The 18441-nt window shown below is 46.9% G+C and overlaps 1 protein-coding gene across 2 annotated transcripts in view; it reads right to left on the reverse strand.

The window, feature by feature from the left end:
• Positions 1–10550, reverse strand: part of Ngf (nerve growth factor) — a 53998-nt gene extending 43448 nt beyond the window's left edge. Inside the window, exon 1 of one of the 2 annotated variants that reach the window (XM_052179625.1) lies at positions 10492–10550. The gene's annotated coding sequence lies outside the window, so the exon portion shown is untranslated. Of the gene's footprint in view, positions 1–10019; positions 10101–10491 lie in introns of those variants that run through there. The other variant, XM_052179624.1, reaches the window with a different exon arrangement.
• Positions 10551–18441: the final 7891 nt, after the last annotated feature.

Raw genomic sequence — 18441 nt, forward strand, 5'->3', positions numbered from 1 at the left:
GTGAGTGTTGAGTACCCCTAAGATCAGGTCCATTTTCTTCTCCCTGGCCACCCTCAAACGGTTTGGAAGGAGTCAGTGTCTTGGCTGGGCTGGAATTCAACCTTTGAGATGTCACAAATAATCCTCTTTGAGTCTCTGTGGTGAAAGCTGTGCCCAGAGGAGGGACATTTTACAAGAAGGGCTGGAATGAGCCTCAGGGGAGCAAGGCTTCTATAAACAAAGAGCCAGGCAGTCAGTTACCACTGAGCAGCCCTCTGGGCCGCATCTGCCAGGCTCTCAAGGAAACTGAGACAGCCGTCTTCCTGGCTCCAGGGTTCAATCACAGTGGGGGTCACTTTCTCCGATGACCTCCACTGAGAACCCGAGTAGCCAAGGTCAAGGACCAACTGCTCTCAGGTTGAGGGCAAAACTGGCCTTAGTCTCACCTAAAGGTGTCGCCTCCAGTGTCGACATCGACCTTCCAGCTGCTTGCTTTTACTGGTAGAGAAACTTAACAGCTCCCAGTGATCATGAGAAAATCTTCAGCCCTCTCTGCTCTGGGCAGAAAATACTTCTGCCAACATTGCAACAATGTTTTAGGCCTGCTGTCTTTTAATATCTGTATCTATAATTTTATGTTTATATATGTATATATATATATATATGTATATATATATAGAGAGAGAAAGAGACAGAGACAGAGACAGAGACAAAGAGACAGAGACAGAGAGAGACAGAGACAGAAAGAGGTGTGAAGGATGATATTGTAAGAATAGCAGCTCATCCATCGCCACTTCACCCACACCAAGACCAAAGCATCTATCCCAGTGACAGGACGGGGAGAGACCACAGCATCCCTCTGACCTCCAGTGACAGAGACAAGTGCTTTGCGTCTCTTACATGATGCTTGTCATGGTCACATGTAGGGGATCGGAGTCCATATAAGATGACTCTTCACAAGTGAAATGTGGAAGAGGGTGCAGAAGCAAGACCAAAGACTATGTGTGATCATTAGAGCTTCTCTGCCAGGAAGCCCAAACCTCAGGGATAAAAACATCACCGCACTGATGAAGAGAAGTCACCACAAAGCAGACAAGAGAAGGATGGAGAGCAGTGCAGCAGGAGAGGAGATAGAGGAAAGGATGATGAGGCAGGGAGAGTGGATGGGAAGAGAAGATGGACACTGAACTACAGAAGCTCCAACTTACGAGGAGCAGGCTCAGCACCAAGGATTTCATTTACTGCTGGCATCACATCTATGTGACATCTCTGTGATGGGACAACTAGTCTACCTCATCGAAGACACCAACACTTAAGGAACAAGGTTACCTAAGACCATGCAATGAGAAATCACAGAGCTGAGACTGGACCCCAAGGCTGTCTGGTTTCAGAGTTCTGTTCTTTTCTCTAACCCTTTAGCACTCTGTCTTCTACACCAGCAGTTTTTAAAATAATATATTAGAAATCTATACCTCATAGTTCAAATAGAAAACATTTTCCACTATTAGCCAATTTGAACACTTCCATGTGTACAGGTGTACAGGGAGACAAGATTTCATCGTGACTCCCAATGTGTAATGGTTTTTAAATCTTTTGTGCAAATCTGTCTATCTATCCTTCCCCCTAGCCTGCCTTCCTCTCTCTCTTCCCCTTCTCCCCACCCTGCTTCCATTTCTCTTCCTCTCTTCACATTAACAAGAATGTTAGTACTAAATTTATCTTCCAGTCTGCTGACGGGTCTCACCCTGTATTTTGAAAGACATTCTTCTTCCAGGCAGGTGATCTGAACTGTTTCTCGGCCTTCTGCTGCTCTGAGAGGGTTTGGGCAGTGTCTTGCACTGAGGCACACTGCTAATTGTGTACTCTGAGCATCCCTCTGCCAAAGGGGACATCATTAATAAAGTATCTCAGAAATTAGAAATATCTGACAAAGAGCCACTGCTTGGAAACGAGTCAGCCCAGGAAACCATCCAGAGGACACAACTGCTGATTGTGGGCTCCAGCAAGTGATATTTTAGGCAGTTAGTGTGTGCTTTTTCTACAAAAGAGATTATTTCCTCTCTTTCAGAAACTAAAGGACTCATCTGCTCTATCAGGCCACACATGGTCACCATCTACCAATAAATGCTAAGGACAAGCAAATGCCAGGGCTTGTGGGACTCTGTCCCTTACAGAAACACTATTGTCACTCTTAATTCTTAGGATCTGAAATTGGGCTGTTATTAGGGGAGTGGGCTTCCCACCCTGGCTTAAGATGTGGGGATGAGTCTGTGTGGTACTGAGGCGCAGTGGCTTGGGTGAAGAAAAGCCCAGTCCAGGTCAGGTGTGGCCGAGCCAGCCCGATGAGCTGAGGCCTGGTGACTTCACTTTAGAAATGTGCTCCATAATTGAGAAAACATGTTCCTGTGATGTCCTCACGCAAAAATCCAGATTTGTGATTTTTTTTTTTATTCCTAAGAATTCCTTGAATATTTGCTGTGCGTGTCTGTACAGACTCCCGAGCAACTTCTAACTTAGTACACTATTTTCCCCCTTTGGTGGCCTAGCTTAAAGGGTAGGATTCTGATGGGGAACCTTGGGCAAGCACCCACAGGCCCTGAAGAGGAGCAGGAAAGGGAAAAGAGCCTGTACCTCTTCTGCTTTGGGGGTGGGGGGCAGATGAGGCAAGGCAGCCTGGGTCCCAGCAAAGCATCTAGCTGTATCCTGAGAGGGGGCATTCAGAGCCAGGACAGCCCCCTGTCTCCACACTGCCCTCAGCTTCTCACCCACACAAACAGCAGCAAAGCACTGATTTCCTAGACCTCTTCAGAAGTTGCCTCCTGGCCATTTCTCCTCACTGGCTCGACTGCTCACTGAGGCCAGCACTCTGGTGCCTCGTGCCTGAACTAGAGTTAAGTAATGAGGTCACAGAAGTTGGAACAATCCAAAGCTCAATCTGGTGCATTTGTGACTGAACATCTACAAAAACCCTACAGCTCTCCCTCCCACCCCACAGAACTTTCCTGGGATCTCCTGGCCCTTTACTTCTCTCCTCTTCGGAACTTATGATGACAATTTGTACTTCTTTAGGTAATGGTAACTACTCCAAAGGTGAGAGTTTAGAACCAAAGATAAGGAGCCTTCTCACAAATTTTGTTTGAGTCGTTAGGATTTATTTTACCCTCTAAGACTTGTTTAGTAGATTGAATAGAAATAGCCCTCATAGTTAGAATACTTGGTCTTTTAAGCAAGTTTGAGTTGGTTATAGACTATGAGGACTTTTGAAATTGTGCTGAATGCATTTTTACGTTATGTTATGGCTACAAGCCTATGGAAGTCAGGGAATGGAATGTGGTGGTTTGAATAGGCCTGACTTCCATAGACTCCTGTGTTTCGATGCTTGGACCATCCGGAGTGGTACTATTAGAAGATGTGGCCTTCTGGGAGGAAGTATGTCACTGTGGACATGGGCTGAGAGGCCTCCTCAAACTCCACCCAGTGTGGCACACAGTCTCCTTCTGCTTCCTGTGGATCAAGATGTAGAACTCTTAGCTCCTTGTCTAGTGCCATCTTTGCCTGCATGCTGCCTGTTTCCTGCCATGATGAGAATGGCCCAAACCTCTGAGTGCGAGCTAGCCCCAAATAAATGTTTCCCTTCATGAGAGTTGCTGTGGTCATGGTATCTCTTCACAGCAACAAATCTCTAATTTTTACAACTGGAGAATGAACTTGGGCCATATTCTTGCCCGTCTCTGACCTCAACCCTCCCATTACCCTTAATTTTGAGTCATGGTCTCACTAAGTTGCCCAGGCTGGCCTTGAATGAGAATGTGCCTCTCATAGGCTCAGCTGTTTGTCTTCTTGATCTCCAGTTGGTGGCGCTGTTGGGATCACTATAGGAGTTACAGACTTGTTGGAAGAACTATGTCACTGGGGATAGTTTTAAGAGCTACATGACAATCCCAGTTCACTCTTGCTTCCTGCTCTCTCTTGGAGATATGAGTTCTGATGTCATGGCTGCCACAATTCCAGACTGTGAGGGACATTTATCCCTCTGAAACTATAAGCCAAACCAACCCTTCCTTCTAGAAGTTACTTTGATCATAGTGTTTATCACAGTAACAAAAGTAACCAGTACAGCCAGCTTCAGGGAGACATTTTGAAAAAGAGGAAATAAGACATCCAAAATCAAAGTTTTGATTACTCGTTAATGGTTGTAAATGTTGGCTCCATTAGATCTACAATCCTGCAAAATACTAGATGGCCTGTCCCCTCACACTGGGCCATTTTTCTCTTAACTTTCCATGTTTCCTAGTCCTTCGTGTCCTGACTCCTGCATATCACCTTGTGAGCAAATGTTCTCTTGATTTTTGACAAGCTCCTTGATACAGAATTGTGATTGTATTTTCCTTGCATCCCCCACAGTGCATGTCAAGAGCATGTCAGTGAAGAGGCCAGTTGAGAGAATGGTTAACTGTGGGGATGTGGCCTAAATCTGGGAATATGTACTGAGCTGAAATATCTTTCTTCCCCTTGGAAATGTGACAAGATACTTAAGATCTCAAGCATGCAGAGGAGTTGTTATTCAGTAAAGGGAACTGAAATGCTCTGAAGCCTGCCAGAAGGCATGGTGATTCTCCAGGAAGGCCTTATTTCAAGAGAACTGTCTAACATTTTCTGACAGCAAAATCTGAGAACAGAGGCTCCAAAAGAAAACACCAGACAAATACCAAGATATGATGAGAAAGACAGATGAGTAAATTCCTAGAGAAGACTTTAGCTACATTAAAAGATTTCTTGTCCCCAACGAAGCAGAAGTGTTATATATACAGACACAATAAGTACAAAAATGTTGCCATTCTATTAAAAATGAAGGCACCACAAAGGGCAGTCAGTTCCCCAAAGCCCAACTCCCTCTCATCCCCACATGGAGAAAGAACTTTAGGGAGGGAAGCTCCTGCTGGACTCATGCCTATTTTATGCCAGGGTCTTTGGCATTCTAACTATCCCATCCCATCAGGGAATGGCAGACATACCACAGTGATGTGCACTTTGTACACAGGAGAGAAAACTGGTTCTTTGGATCTCTGATCTCCACAGAGTTCTGCCTTCTTCCCCAATTTATTAGCAGAGTATCTTTCAGGCAATGAGAAACCAATATGACTTCTCTCTTCTTTAAGTGTGTGTGTGTATGTGTGTGTATGTATGCATATATGTATGTATGTGTATATGTATATATGTATATACAAACTATATTATATATCATGTATGTGTTGCATATATATATATATATATATCATTTAAAATTTTTTTAAACTCATGATCAGAATGTAGAGGGAACCTGTCTCTCCTGGCAACTCCCACTTGCCACAGAGGACTTAACGCATGGTTATTCATAATGATGAGGCAGTACCTCTGTCTGCTGACCTCTCACCCAGGTCTACTCAGATCCAAAACTGGGATATCGTTTCACCAGACTGAATAGGGAAGAGCTGCAAGTCACCATCATGAGTAATGATGGTTGTAAACCACAGAGCTGGCTGCAAACCACAGCACTGATGCGACACTTTCCCCTTCTCTATCGTGGGCAATGGCTGAGTTCTTGCCTCCACCAGGAGGGACTGTTGTCTCTGCGCTTCCTTAGGAACAGCATGTAGCACACCAACCTTTACTATGGAAGGAAAAGCCAAAGGAAACAGGAAAAACCATCCGTGTCCATGCATGAATATTCTCTCCCATCTCGGTGACTTAGTGGTGAGGAGTGACTATGTGCTCCTATAATATCGTCCAAGAGAGCAAATACCTTGTGGTTACTTGGAAACTATTCCAGTATCAGTGCGTTGTAACTGCAAAGCATGGGATAGCTTCTGTGCCAGACTTGGGCTGTGCACTCCAGTCAGCTTCGGAGCCAGACTCAGCCACTCATCAGGATTCCACCTGCAAAAGCCACCCAGGCTGTGCCAGAGCTTCTCAAGCTGCTAGATTACTGATGAGTTTTCACGGAAGCCCTGACTGTCTAACTCTGACTCACATCCCTACCAATAAAAAGACTTGCTGCACGTGCAAAAGGTTTGCCAAAGTCTTGGGCAATTCAGAAAGCATTGTAGCCAGCCCTACCTGACAGATTTTGTCAACAGATCAGTCTCATTTGTAATCCCTTTAAATCTCCCCTCCCCTCCCCCGTGTGTGTGTGTGTGAGCACACACACAGGTGCTTATAGCTTATACATGTGTAGTGCTGGGCTAGGCGTTTAATTCTCCTCTTAACCTCCTTTTTTGAAACAGGTGTCTCACTGAACTTGAAAGTCACTTTTTTGGCTAGACTAACCCAGGCAGCAAGTTCCAAGGAGCCTCTCTTGTCTCTGCCTCCCTGGTGCTAGAATCCCAGGCTCATGTAACCATCCCCAGCTTTTTAGATGGGTGCTTGAGATTTGAACTTTGGTCTTCATGTTTACACAGCATGCACTTTATCACCTGAACCACCCATCTCCTTCCTGGTTCTTCTCCTTTTTCTTTTGATTTCATTAAGAATCCACTCTGAAATCTAAACACTCTACATTAAGTTTCTCTTCTATTTCTATCTACTAAGTTGGGGATAAGTAGAAAATGTGTGTTTCAACACATTTTACAAAAATATTGTTATTTTTTATCCACTTTCTTTGGTCCCATGATGAAGCCTTGGGTCAGAGGTGAGGATAATGGAGCTGTTCTGTTTGAGAATGGTTGATAGATGCCTTGGGCAACATCTATCCCATGTGGCATTGCTAGTTTATTCTTTTAAATGAATTATCGAAATTTACCTTCACAGCTTGGCTAGTTATATTAATTGGATCTCAACATGTGCTCATACTAAATCAAGTGCTTGCTGTTAGTGCCACGGGTGAGGGGATGGGGCTTCCTGCTTTAGGGAGGGCACCTCCTATTGCCAAAGAATAATCCCTTCAACAAGGAAGGGGAGGATTTTCCTTAGGCTGGGAACTCCCCAGCAGTCAGTCAGTCTGCCTGTGCTTTCAACAGCATATGGCTGAGAAGGAAGTTGCCATGTCCTGATACCCTCTCTCCCTCTTCCATTCTTTCCTGTGGGTCATTTGAAATTCTAGTCACAGAAGACAGAGGGTGACACCTGGCAGGACCACAACACTGAGGTCCCTCTTGATAGAAGCACTGAGTCTGACACGGCGATACGCGTAGGACAAAGACTAGAGCTTCTAAAGTCCCAGTTCTGTGACTGTATCATAGATGCCACAAGAGAAAGAAGAATGACCTTTATTGATGATTGCTGAGAGAATTCTCAACTGGAAGAACCATTTATGCAGGGAGCCAAGCTCAGTTGCCACCACGACCTCTGACATTTAGTAGGTAAGGCAGGGACACTGAACTTCCTGTGTGAGGAGAGTGGTCACACTTAACCAAGAATTGCCCTGATATATCAATGGCTCCATTGACAAATGCTACCATGCAATGCACTATTTGGATTCCATGGGGTTAGTGACTAGTTCTCAGCCACATACTGCTGCCTTTTCTTTCTTAGAACTTAGAAACCACCATCAGAAGATTACTCAAAATTCAGGAAAAGTAACCAAAAGGCCATCTCCACTCAGCTATTTGGTTCTCCCTCCATCATACTCCAAGGCCAATAGGTCTACAGAAATTCCTCAAACATGGTAGAGAGTCCACAGAAGAGCAAAGAAAACAAAGCCCCAAGCAGTGCCTTCTGTGGAGGGGTCTCACTTTTCTAGTCCTGTTTGAACTTTGTGACTGAAGGTCTATTACTTTTAGCTCAAACAAGAGCATCTCCATGCTTTGCATACCTGCCAGAAAGCCAGTGATCCCAAAGCCTCAGTTTCCCTATTTTGTACACTGGTCTCAGGTTCACTTTAGTCTCACTGTTTAGAATCAGGAGTCACAGCCATAGCCTCACTGAGAAGACACAAACATCCCAGGAAAGGGTTAGGAAGGGTCTTTCTTTCTTTCCTCTTTATTTATCTGGCTGACGTCACTATGACACGACACTAATTCCCTCAGAGTTAATCTTAGAACTGGCTAAGCTGGAGAACAGCAGTACACAAGGTCAGATGTGCCAGTCAAATGGAGAAAAGGGACACTTTCTGAAACACCGGCCCTTTGCCCCTCGGCCAACCAGAGAGTTTGTATACATCCTCAGCAAACCTACTTCCTCACACTGGAAGGCCTGCTCGGATACTGAGGTGCCTGGAAGTTCTTATTAGGAGAAGGCAAGCGGCCAGGTCTCTGGCTCAGCCTGTTACTGCTGTGTGGGGTCTGGGCACAGCTCGGTTGCATGCCTAGGCTGTGTGTTCCGCAGCTCTGAGGCCCGGTGCTCCACCAGAGAGCAGCTGTCACAATCAGCACTCATTTAGAACTGTGTGATTTTCTCATCAGCTCAATCTCAGTAGTGATGAGAAACTTCCCTGGGGCTTCAGCCCTGCCCTGCCCTGCCCTGGTCTCCATGCTGATGTTGGCAGCTGGGGCCCCCTTTCTGGTCCCAGCACAGAATTCTCCCTGGAGGAGAATGGGAGTGCGGGCGCCTCATCCTTTCCTCCCACTGGCCTCAGGGCATGGGGGCTGAAGCCAGTCCGAGGAGAATGTGAGAGCTGAGCCCATTCCTAGCTAAAGGTTAAAAGGAAAGAACTGAGAGCCGCCAGCATCTGGATGACAGTCCTGAACAAACTCAGTTCAGCAAACTTCCTGATGAGCCAGGGCTGCTTCAGGTGGCTATCCAGGCATGACAGTGAGTTTGGCTGACTATAAAACCTTCTGAGTCATTGCTCCAGTCTGTCAAATCACGTGCCCTATGCCACAGAGACCCTGACCTCCTATCCCCGGTACCCTTAACATTTTCTCTTGATGAAGGAAAGTACAGAGATGTGGCATTAACTCCATTCTCCTTCAATGACCCAGCACAAGGGACAGTCAAGTCTTCTGCATGTCAGTACCAGTCATGCCGGCCTCATCCTCCAGCCATACTCTCCTCCAGCTGCTTGTCCCCTGTCAACCCCCGGGAATACCATCTACGATGGATTAGTACTTCAGGTTACCAGGCTGACACACAGCTTACTCAACAGATGAAAACCGAATGTGGCCCATGACTCTGGAGAGAGGGGAAGTTTCATTTGGTAGGGAACTGGAACACTGGTCAAGCAGGGAGGTAGGGGGCTACTGCACTGCCCGCTGGACTGCCGGGAGAGGGGGAGACAGAGCTTTTCATCAGTTATAGCTGACAGTTTCAGGAGTTCGAGACCCTGAGGAGAAGTTATGGATGGGACCTCTGTGGCTAGTTCTGAGCTTGCAAAGTTCAGCTGGCCATGCCTGTGGGGAGAGTGGTACCGTTAGAGAGAGTGCTCTGAGAGGATGGACAGCAATACATCAAGTGCCTTTTCTCCAGGGTTTCTACTGGCCTCCCATGATAGATGGGGCAGAGGCACCCAGGAGAGCAGTATTTTTGGTCTGCAGCTGGGAACGTGCACTGAGTTTTCCTTAATACCCACAGCACCCAAAAGACCTTGCACTAATACACTTTAACGCATGAAACACCCATAAATTATCCTTCAAACTGCTACAATTTCCAGCCTGGAACAACTTGGAAAAACCAGCCTAACAAGCGGGTTCTTCTTGAATCTCTGAAGTAAACCTGATGAGAAAGGTCAAGCCAAAAACCACCTTCTTTATAAATCTCAGAAAGTTTTAGGAAAGCAAGAGCATTGTAATCAAAGGGGGCTAACTAGCCTTGTGTTTACATTGGCTTCAAGTTGCAACACCCTGACCCCAGAGTCCTTCTCTGCCTGAACCCAAGAGCGCCCGCTGCCCTTCCCAATCCCGGGTGCCAGCCTCTGGCACACCTGGCAGTAGACAGCTGAATGTACCGGGTGACCCAAGCAGTAAGGCTACATGCCTTGGGATGCCCAGCAGGCCCTACCGAGGGCCCCCGGTGTTCAGCACTTGGAACCCACGCTTCCAGAATCAACCCTTGGCACCCATAATCTTAGATTCTGAGCCCTGCTACAAACACCGAGTCTAGAGCACCCTAGGCGACAGTCCTCTTACCTAGGGGCAGCATGGCTCTCTTGGGACTGTGAGTACTCCCCAGCCGGCGTGCTGTGAACTCACCCTCCACCTCCACCCCGCGGGCTACTGCTCCGCGCCGCCACCCCAGCGCGCTTGCAGCGCGCGCATCCCTCACTCCAGGCTCTCTCGAGCGCTGTCCCCTTCTGGCCCGAGAGCTCAGGCTGGGCAGTGTAGCTTCTGCAGGCGCCAGTGTTGACTTTGGGACTTCTGGTCATCCTGGAACAGGGAATTTCATGACCAGAGACACCCTCAATCCCTCCGCTTCCCTTGCGTGTCCACGATCTCCTGCTCCTATATCTACTCGGGACACTTCTTTCAAGGGTGCGTTTCAACCCACAAAGATCTATCCAGACAGGGATCCAAGCACACCGACCCAGGGAACCCAGAAAGCCCGGTCTGCCGCACCGCGCTGCACCCTTGTCGGGGCTCGGCTCAGAGCAGCCTGACTCACCGATGCGCTCCCCTCCGGCTCCAGGCGCTCTCTGCCGTGCTGGAGCACAGAGCTTCTGTAACAGGCTTCCTGAATGTATTTAGCCCCTCCTCCAGGCTCGAGTCACACCCTCTCCAAATCCTGCCACCCACCCACCAGACCCCTCCCTCTCTGGCCAGCCCCAATCCCAGTCCCGCACCTGCTATGACTGGACCCAGGAGCTCCGGGTTGTAGGGGTCCTGGGGACCAGGGATGGATAGCTCCAGATAGCTAGTGGGACCTAGCTAGGAAAAGCCAGTCAGGGAAGTATTCAAAACCCTGAGTTTAGATGAAAATGCAGAGGGTGGGAGTGGGAGGTCACATATGCAGAGAGAGATTTTCTAGGGCATCAGGCAAGGTAGCTGGCTCCAAACACCAATGAGCCGACAGGCTGAGCAGGGCCGAGTTGATTGGCTGATTTGGAGTCCCTTTACCTCTTTCCCTGGCTCACTGCCTTGCTAGCCTCCTGGGGTGGCTTAGTCTCATTGGTAGCCAGGACATCAGGTGTAGTATACTATCCCTGCAAAGCTGAGAGTTGAAGGAACCCACCCAGGAAGTGCCTGGATTGGCCAGTGCCAGGGGTTACTCTAAAACCAGCAGAAGCAAAATTAACTTGAATGTCCAGACAGCGGTATATCTGCCTGGGGTGAAGGAAGAGGGCCTTAGGTGTCCAGATTACCCCAAGTCCCACCACCAGCCAGCCTTAGGGCTGGGATTGCAGGAGCCTCTCAGGAGACTTGGTCCCTTGGATACTGTAGATGGAGTGTGTCTGTATGTGCTCCCTACATTTTTTCTAAATCTGGGGTCCTAGGGCTTCTGTCAGCTTAAAAGCTGACAGAAAAAAAGAGTCAGTGAGCACACACCCAGTAGAAGGCCAAACCTTCTGTACCACCCCAGGGCCCACCTCAATTCCCTTTTACCCCTTTTGTCTACTTTTGAGGGCCCTCAGCTGACGCTCCAGAATGTCTTGGATCTGATAGATTCCAGAGCTGATGGGGGCTTCACCTGTTTGACCTCCCTTTCCCCCAGGGTGTTTCCACCTCGCCTCAAGGTAGAAATATACCTTAGGTCAAAATTTTAACCAAATGTGCACATACAATTGTAATCAAGTTCTATGGACTTTGGAAATTAACACACAGACACACACACACACACACACACACACACACGTACACAATTGCACACTCCTGCGTCAAATGACTTTTCTTCCTTTGGAAAGATATGTTCTATGCCCCATCCCCACCCTCATGAATGCCACAGGAAGGGATGGATGCAGAAGAGAGATGACAGAGGTAGGTGAGGGACTGAGTCTCCCCACTGCTGGTGACACCTTAGCCCAGGTGAGAGTCGTGTTCCATGAAGCTGGGATGGGGTGAGGCCCAGGTGGTCCTTTTCCCACTGAAGGTCACTTAGGGAAGGAGAGGATCTAGAGATGTATTTCCAGTCCTCTGAGTTTCAATTTTTCTCTGACTTTGCCTTTGTCCCCACGCCTACCATCATTCCGTTCCCAGTACTCTAGGGAGGATGAAGGAAGAAGAGCGAACTCTTCTGCCTTGCTATTGTGCTCTGTGAGGTTCAGACCCAGGCTGGTGGATGAACAGAGTTTAGGAGGAAAGGTGAGAGGTCAGGGGACACCAGAACAGCAGCAGACAGAGTTGGCATCATGGTCATGATGCTCTATTAGAAAACGTATCACTGTTAAACACCTAACAGTTACCAGGCAATATGATCCATTTCTCCATTAACCATTTCACGTATAACACTGTAATTTTTTTTAAAGCACAAGCCCAAATAATAACTACCTTTGCATTTGGGGGGTGGAATTACAAATTACAGAAGCTGAGCTTTTGTATGTGTCCTTGTGGTATCACCTTGAAGGGCAGAGGGATTTCAGTCACTTGAAAAGAACCTTGTGGTTCTATTCAAAAAAAGAAAATTTAAAAGGCTAAATGAGTAAAATCTAAGTCCAGCTGTCCTGCCCCCAATTTGTTGATCATATTCACATGGTCCAATAGGAGTTCTTTGCTAGCTCTGATTGGATCTGTTTCTGTCCCTGAATTTGAAGGATCTTGAACAAGTAAGAATATGTAAACAACAATCATCGTTTACTGAGTTTACTCTGTGCTGTGTACTGGGAGATGGCTGCCACCTGCTGCCACAATTGTTCCCATGATGGCTTGATTATTAGGTCCTACCACACTATTAGTCTCCCCAGGACCTGGCACCGGGACCTGATATGGTGATAGCCACTTGCTGGTGTCAAATAATCCACCCATCCTAGGTCCGTTTCCGGAACAGGTCAGTCAGCCTGGCTTCCAATGACCACAGTCAGGATCCTACTCATTTTGCCTCTTCCCCTTTCAAGGACTCCCACAGAAGTGTCCTCCTGGGTCACTGAGCAAAGGACCTTAAGGCCTGGCTCAGTTACATTTATAGGAATGAAAACCAGCTGAGAGGGCAGCGGCCAGGAGGCATGGTGCCGACAAGCAGAGAATGAGAATGTTTTGATGTACTAGATTTTCTCGAAAGAGCTTTTTATCCAGGGCATCAAAATAACCAGCAGCTGACGCACGTGCTGACTCGAAGGACAGCGGGACAGCTTGTGGTGTGTACGGTAATTGTTGTTATTTCTGAGGATGCAGAAGCTCGCAGTCATTGAGAGCCTCATCAACAGCACCACGGAGTGGCACCGGCCTCCTGGCCTGCCTCTGCCTCCCCTCCACGCGCCTTCCTCCAGGTGTTCTGGCCTAATTTCTAGATACCAGTCACGTCTTTATCCCTGACCTCCCAGACACACTCCGGAGGTCGCCAGTGTCTATTGTATGCACAGTGCTTGTTAGTTTCCTGTCTTGGTCACCTGCATAGACTGCTTCATCTTAGCTCTGGCCCCTCAACCCCTAGCCCCATCCACAGTCCTTCTTGCATTTTTCTTTCTTGTTTACTTCTTTTGTTTTTGTTTTGTTTTGTTTTAAGATATGATCTCATGTCACCCAGGCTGCAGCCCCCTCCCCATTCACTAAAGCTGAGGATGACTTTAAATATATGATCCTCCTGCCTCCACTTCACTAGTGTGCCTACAGGCCTGTGCCACCACACCCAGTTTATTCAGTGCTGGAGATCAAAATGCACGGAGGGCCTCATGGCTGTTTGACAAGCACTCTTACCTACATCCCTGGTCCTTCTTTCCCTGCAGGGTCTCATGGGATGCTCCTGAGCTGGAAACGTAGCAGTTCCACTCTTGTCCTGTGGGGGCACTGTGGCTCAGAAAAGCAATCACCTTGAGAACAGGCACGCGTTTGGCCTATTGATGTGACCTTGGGAGAAAGATCTAACCCGTAAGGGCCATAATAGTTATGATCACAACAAAACCATAATTATACTGATTAAATACACTAAATCAAAAATTTTGAGCACCTGTCCACCCCAGACCATTTGTAGGCACAGAGGATTCGTCCAGAAATAAAGCATCCTCTAGACACATGGAATTTAAGTTCTAAAAATTCCCATCACCAATTTAATATTTGATGAATGTAAATTATTTAATGTACATTATAAATTTGGAGAACACAAGGGACAGAATTCTATGATGTTAGAGGTAATACTACTTAGGCACCAAGAGAGTCAAGTATGTCTCTGGGGATCAAATCCTGTCCCTGACCACTGTGAGCCTCCCCCTTCTCAGTCTTGCTGGACTCTGATCCAGCAAAGATCCCTAGTACTCTTGGTTTCCATGTGGGTGACCTAGATTAGGTGCCAATGCCCCGGGCACTGTCTTCAGAGGTCTCTGCCTCTGTAGCAACACCTTGGGGTCTCTTAGAAGCCTTATAATACTGTCTCTTACAAGTATGCCTCCATCCAGGTCTTGAGTGGAGAAATTCCTGTGGGGCCACCACAGAGGTGCATCTAGGACAGGACCTAATGCCAACACCTTAGAAATCCAGCTCAATATATTTCATAAAATATATTAAATATATAAAATATATTTCTAAGAAAGGAGCTGTATAAAAGGAAACAGAGATCAAGAAGGAATGTTCTTATCATGTAAGCACCCACTACCCAGCACAAATATAAAATAGACCTATAAATGAGTGGGAAACCTGTAGGAAAAGATGTGGCCATTCAAAGGATATAGAGTTTGATCTACTTTGATCTTCAAGGATCCTCCATTATTGTCCTAAATGTCCTTAGTCTAAATCCTCATTCTTTAAGGAGACTGTGTGTCACCTGTCCTTCCATTCTCCTTGTAACCTGCTTTACTTTGCTCTGGCTCTGGCTCTGGCCTTGGGGTTTTTCTTTGGCAGTTCATTTCATAAGTAATGGCAATAACTCTGGCCTCTAAATAACAAGGCCTCAAAGGCCATTGCTCTGACCCCTACTTCTTGCCCATCTAGATATATCTCTTAGCCACATTCCTAATTGGGAGATTTCTCCAAACCCCCAAGTAAAGCCTGACACCCTTTCTAGATGCTTCTATGAACAATCTACATGCCTTAGAGCACACACCTAATACATTTTCATGGCTGAGATATTGTCTGTGCCTCAATGCATGAGTAAGAACTACAAGAAGACGTCTGGGGAGGGCATCGTCTGGGACAGAAAGAATGGCTTGGAAAAAGAATGGGTCAGAAGGAGTCTGACTGGTGGGGTTGGAGGTGGCTATGGGTGAAGTGTGTGTGTGAGGTTAAGGGGGGCTAGGATACGATGAGTAAGAACAAATATGGGTGAACTACCTGGGTCTTGTTGTGCCAGTTTAGATCAACAATGATGACTCCATGAGCCAAGTCACTGAGACATGATCATGCAGTGACTCATTCAGAATAAATGTAGTGTGTAAATTCATTTAAGTAATAGGAAATGGCAGGGTAAGGGGCCGTGAGGGAGAAAAACAGGGCTCATGGATGTCCCTGTATTCCTAGTTTGTCTGATCAGGTAGGTGAGATGACCAGTTGTGGAGAAGGGCTATCAGTGGGAGCTAGTGAGGTAGGGATCTGGGAGAGGGGCAAAGGTCTTTAGTTGAGGGTTCTGTGGGGACATGTGTGACATTAGAGTGTGTGTACAATAGAGAAATAAGAGACTTATGAGCAGTACCAGGGCTAGCATCCTGGCACAGTGCACACAGGCTGAAGTATACAGCCTTAACTTTTGTCTCCAAGTCTCTGCTGAAGGCTCACCTCCCCAACAAAGCCGTACTATCCTCTGTTTGTGCTGAGCCAACTGTGGGAACTCTCCCAGAGGCCGGAAGTCGGAGCTCAGGGACACAGATCACTCGAGGGTTCTCTGCATCTCCCCTACCTCTTTGTTCCTGTAGTGCTCAGACCCCATGAAGGGGTGCACGCCAAAGACAGGGGAAAGGAGGACTCTAGGAGGTGAGCACCTTACCCGCCCATCCTTTCCACCCTGGTCTCCTCTTCTGCAGCACACAGGAAGTTCTTTCTCCTGTTCTTTGCCATCAGAGCCTCCTAAGTTATATCTTGAACTCTCTCTACTCAAGATTTACAGGAAGACTCTATGGTCAACTCCTCCAAGTTTTGCTCTTAATACTTTATGGGAGCCAAAGGAATTCAGAAAACTTGTTTTTCTTTTTTTACTTGTGACTGCTTGGCTTTCAAAAGCATTGTCTTGCTGTGGACTCAGAAATTCTATTCTTGATGTGGAAAGATGAATATTGGCTCTTTCTGTGTTCCAACTACAGCAAGCCTAGAAGCAGCCTATGAAACTCATGTGCTGCTGGAAGGATACTGACAGATCACACCCTGGGGAAAGTAAGAGAAAATGTGAGTACATCTGATAATGCCCACACAGTAGGCAACAGATTGACTCTCCCTCTGTGTGTCTCTCTGTCTCTGTGTCTCTCTGTATGTGTGTGTCTCCTTTCCTCTGTTCCTCTTGTCCTCTCTCCCCATCTCCCCTTTTTCCTCTATTTTTCTTTCTAAGTCACTCACTCACACTATAACCAGGGGTGGCTTTGAACTCACACTAGTCCTGTTTCCTAAGTCTCCCAAGGGCGGAGGTCACAAGAGCAGCCACACACCCAGCAACAGAGTACTTTCCCCCACTAAACTCTAAAACCCTTAAGAACTGGAGGTAGCCATCATAACACCTGCTATGCTGCAGGTGGCAAACACACCTTATCCCATTCATTATCCTTGTCCCATTCAAATAGGATTTCACCTTCTGCCAGGTCCTGAGTCTGGAAGAAGCTCCCTTGGGGCAAGCTGCCTCAGCACAGCTGCACCACTGAATCTGTTAGTTCTGCTCTCAGAAAACTACTTGGACTGTCCGCTGCTTTCTCAGAGCAACCCATTTCAGGAGATGGGACAGAGCTCACAAAGAAAGGTGTGAGAACTAACATGTAAGTTGAGTGGCACTATTTGAGCATCACAGGGTTAAGAAATCGAGCATTAAATCTGTATAAGTTTGAAAATTGCTCACAGGGGAAAACTGCATTGGTTAATTACCTATCTATCTATCTATCTATCTATCTATCTATCTATCTATCTATCTATCTATCTCTGCTGTGCCTCAATACATGTCCTGCCTTTCTCCTTGGACACTCACTCTTTTCTGGGTGTTCTTTAGCCCTGCCTCACCCTTAGGCAGACACAATCTTGAGAGGCGGCCCAACTGCCTAAGTTATAGGTCCTCTTCCTCTGTAGGCCAACGTACCTTAGATGGGGCTTCCACAATGTTCCAGCCATGTGCTTTTCTCGGTTCCTTCTTTCCTCCCAAACCTCTGCAAGCCCCTTTGTTCAGTGGCAGGGGGCATTCTATCCACAGTGTTGAGCACCAGGCCTATACAGGGGAGCACACAGTAGGAACATGGCTGCACACAGTAGGTGTTCCACTCTTAGCTGCTGCAGAACTTTCTGCTGACATGCATACTCTTTGGTCATATCTTGAAATTTTAGTGAATTTTCAGTATGAAAAAACTCACAGTCAGACTTTTCTGTGTAGCATATAACTTTCTCTGAGAGAGGTGGGGCATACCCTCTTTTCTTGAACTCCCAGGAATACATGGTCCCTGAATGCACTGTCTCTCCCCACATACCCATAGGCTGGGCCCAGTGGGCTACGGCAGGACTTGGGCAGATGGAGATGGACTTGAGTGAGCATCCCAAGTTATGTGCCCGAGGTGCATGCGGAGCGCAGAGGTGGATTCCAGCCGACGCCCTTCCCCACCCCCTCAGGCTTCCTTTGCCCTCATTCTTCAAGCCTGAAAGGGGTGCGGGGGTATTTTTTAGGTTCAGGATGGAGATTGATTTATCATCATTCTAATTTTAAAAGCTCCCCACGTGCAGAGATGACTCTGATCTTCATCAGGAGTTTATTTCTCCCTATTAGCATCCCATTATACAACCCCTGACAGATTAATCACAGCTATTGTTGTGCTGTTTATTCGACACACTGTATAATTTTACTTTCAAAATGTTATTTTAATTAAGAAGGAAGTGCATTGGGGGAAGGCATTTTCCTGACAGACAGGCTTCTCTGGGGCTACCAAGCAGGTGTATGCTCGCTGCCTGCGATAGCATCATCTCCAGCCAAGAACTTGAGCCCCAGCACCAGAGATGGCCTTCAGAACATGAATAACTATGAATGACTCATTGCAGTTGACTTGTGTACTTTCCCAACAATGTTTCTTTGTTGTCTTTAAAACAAATAGCATGTTTTTGTGGTTTAAAAAATATGGCTGGAGTTTTGTGGGAATTTATAGAGGACACAGGTTGAGCCATGATCTTCTGCTTTACCTAAATCTCAATTCAACCAGCCCCAGCCACCTGCTCGCTTTGTGACTTTAGACAAACTATTGAACATCTTTGAGCAACGCCTTTTCAGAGACAGAAGATGCCCATTGTAAGTGCACACAGGATGTTGAAATGTTTAACCAAGACCATGTGCATAAGTCACTCAGAATGGTTCTTGACACACAGT

Source organism: Apodemus sylvaticus, chromosome 4 (genome assembly GCF_947179515.1).
Source record: "Apodemus sylvaticus chromosome 4, mApoSyl1.1, whole genome shotgun sequence".
In the NCBI taxonomy this organism is placed as follows: domain Eukaryota; kingdom Metazoa; phylum Chordata; class Mammalia; order Rodentia; family Muridae; genus Apodemus; species Apodemus sylvaticus.